The sequence below is a fragment of the Mus pahari genome, chromosome 4 (genome assembly GCF_900095145.1).
Source record: "Mus pahari chromosome 4, PAHARI_EIJ_v1.1, whole genome shotgun sequence".
NCBI classification, from domain to species: Eukaryota; Metazoa; Chordata; class Mammalia; order Rodentia; family Muridae; genus Mus; species Mus pahari.
The window spans coordinates 73,052,637-73,056,315 of record NC_034593.1 but is presented as its reverse complement, the minus strand read 5'-3'; positions in this window follow the sequence as shown (position 1 = coordinate 73,056,315).

The following is a 3,679-nucleotide window of genomic DNA, read 5'->3' as shown; positions in this document are numbered from 1 at the left end:
TCTCTCTCTCTCTCTCTCTCTCTCTCTCTCTCTCTCTCTCTCTCTCTCTCTCTCTCACTTTAGAAGCACAGGCAGGTTCTTAACGGACACAGCGATTAGTGATAGAGGACTGTGCCCCGGAAGTTTGACAAGAGAGGGGGCCTAGAGGAGCGTGCGAGTAAGGACAAACGATGATCATAGCATTTGCAGGCAGTTTCCTGTCGACCTTGTGCATCGAGGGCAGAAACCATGATTTTTTGTCTTTCACCAACACAGTCTGCTGCTTTGCCTGTGTCGACTTAATGGAGAGTGGAGTCAGTCCTGTCATGTGCTGAGAAATGCAAGAGAATTGAAAGTTTAATGGAAGTGTAAAGGGGGCTTAGAAACCATGGGTTTTTAGCTACATAGAATGCTCAAAGGGAGAAAAGACGAAAATGATCTCAGTAGACTTTGGATCCAAGGAGGGCTGCTTGAGTAGTTGGCAGAGATCCGTGACAATAGATAACAAAAGGATATGTTCGAAAGAGAGAAGGTGGTGGAAGAAGGCAAAGGAATCTTAATTGCATAAGGATGGCCTGGATTTAGCAGCAGACACAGACAAGTACAAGACACATGTTTGAAGCTGAAGGGTTTTAGAAGTAGAGAATGCACAAGCACACATACACAGATTAGCAGAGTCAAAGTCAAGGAACCACAAACAAACATTTGCGATACTGAGCTTGGGCAGGTTCCATGGAGGACTTGTCTGTCATACAGGATGGTGACTTCAGAGAAGCGAGAGATGAATGGAATGGAAGCTGAAAAGGGTGTCATTGGGACCCCACTCCTAGTCAGTCCTAGGCTTTTGCCAGTGGGACACCATCCCCAGACCTAGGCTTGCTTGTCATAGACTGAATAGAAGGTCTAGCATATGTCCTGAGAGTACTTAGAGGGAAGTCCATTCTCCCGGGAGAGCATTCAGCATTAATGTAGACGTTCTATTCTCCATAATGAAGCTAACATTTGCAAGTTGGGAAGTGTTTCAACCATATTTTTCTACTGTAGCACCTGGCACAGTGAATGGTTTAGCTGGAAGCATGGTCAAGTGGGTTTCACTCTCAAAGTACCTAGCCTACTGCTGAAGCAGCAGCTGCGGACAGTGGAACCAACCGCAAACAATGAAAAGCTGGGCATTTTAATTCCCTCTCTTTGAAATATTTAAGAAGCACTTAACACATGAAAGGAAATAGAAAATACAGCTTTTGAGTTTAATAGACTTGGAGATATTTTATCGTGCTGTGTTCTCCATCAGAGAAAAAAATAATACATGTTTGTAATGCAATGCATATAATTAGACTCATATACAAGTGAGAAACTATAATTTAATTCAAACTGTTTTGTCAAAAATATAAATCATCACATTATAACTGAAAATACATTCTATATTTGGGTTATTACATAGACTAAACTTTGTATGCTATGCCCATTCTAAATGTCTCTTGCATCAGAACCTGTACAGCTAGTTAAATAATGCCTAATTTCACAAATAGAAAAAGAGAATAAGAATAGGGAGGGATTAAAAATTAAAAAATGATTTCTTTGACGACAAATAAACATTTATTTTACTAATTCTCTGAACTTCCAGTGAACTTCACAAATCAACATTAAATCTTAAGTTGCAGGTAGACGTACACATTTCATTTTTTATGTGCATGCATATTTAGCAAGCATGGAGTCTCAGATGCAGTCATCTTGTACAACCACCATTATTATGCTACTGCATCAATATGCCTCTTCCTTCCTCTGCATTAGAATGTATTACGACTTAAGATTCATGGGTGAAGATCTATCCCCCAATGCTTTGGAGTGGTTAGCGCTGTCAAATATCATTAGTAAAGTAACATGAAGTCCTTCTGGGGTGGACAGTTAGCCCTTGTCTGATACAGCTGGTGTCCTTATGGAAAGGAGAAATGTGACAGATGCTGTCATAGAGAGAAGACCACACAGAAGATAATGTCGGGAAATTCTCTCTCTTTCTTACTTCCCATTGCTTTGAAGATGAGAATATCTAAACTGAATTAAAAGATATGGATTCTGTGCACATCACACATACATATGATTGATATATGATATATGGTATATGATATAAGATAATATAGCATATGACACATGGCATAATATGTAACATGTAGGATGTTGCATGTCACATTTAACATAAATTGATATATGATATAAAATATGTGATTGATATGATATATGATATATGATATGTGATATATGATACATAATTTATGATATGATATGTGATTGATATATGATACATGATACACTATACACGATGCATGATGATATCACCTCACTTGGTAACAAGCACCTTTATTTTCTGAGCCATCTCTCTGGCACACACACACAGTGGCAATTCTTAACAAAAGTACTACAAGCCCTCAAATGAGAACATTATTTCAAATGAGGAAATAATAAGTGGGGAATTTTGGCAAGGAAGACTTTTCAGAATCCACATTTCTATCAGTTTGGGATTTCACTGTCTTGTGGAGAAATGAAACCACAGATGAAATGATTATTACACAATCCTATATGAGAAAGTAAGTGAACTTAGCAGAAGAAACTTCAAATCATCATATGTATGCATGATGAAAGAGCAGAATCCTGAGCAATTTGCAGGGAATAATTGCCTTCATTTTGGTAGAATATTCAATGACTTTCTTGGATTAATATAAACATTGGTGCTGTTGGCTGACATAGTCTAAGTCTATATTCCACTTAGGTGGCAATATCTTTTTAATCATTTGTAATCACCTGGGTTAGTCTTCTGTAGAGAGCTGATAGTAGCAAATTATAAGCTTTGCTCTTAGACTAGTATTCATGCAATCTATATGCATATGTAAGTGCCAGCTTCTTTGAAAACTAATTTGATAGTTCCCTTCATTGTGTTATGGATGAAAGCTTTCCCTGAGTTGTTCCCTACAGAGTCAGTACTCCCGTGAGAACTCTTCCCACGTCTTCCTTTTAGAAAGTCAGTGTCTTTGAGGCTGTTTCACTGTTTTAGCTGACGAGTAGAATACATCCCTTGAGCAATGTCCCTGCAGCTCACATCTCAGGTGGAAAGCTGGTGTGCTGAGAAGAGGTTAGTCAGCTTCTACAGCCAAGGACCCTGAAAGCTGCCCAGTGCATCGTCGGCACCTGGCCCTGTTGCTCACTAGTGGAAAAACAATGCCACAGGACCAAAGACTGCTTTCCAGAAAAAAAAAGTTTTCTAGCTTTGATTTCAAGTTTTAGTTATAAAACTGGCACATATTGAAATGATTATCTATTACTTTCTCCAAAATCTCTAAAGCTAGTAGTTCCAAAAGACAAGTAGGTTGAACTCTGGTGTTTTTTTTTTTTTTTTTCCTGCACAAATTATCCATGGAAAATTCTAGAATTTTGCCTTTTGTTGACTCATGAAAAATGGTGGGTGAAAAAAAGTGAGGTAGAGAGGGAAAGGGAGAGCAAGAACAAGAGAAAGGGCATAGGAAAGAAAGTTTTTTTCATATTTATTTCTTATGAGCTCATGGTAGAGGGCTTGGCTGAGACAATGCTCTGTCAACAAAATGCTTGCTAAGCCAGCGTGAGGACCTGAATTTGAGCATGTGACAAACACAATCCCAGATCCAGGCAGACTGAGACAGGGTGGTCTTTGGGACTAGCTCACCACCTTAAC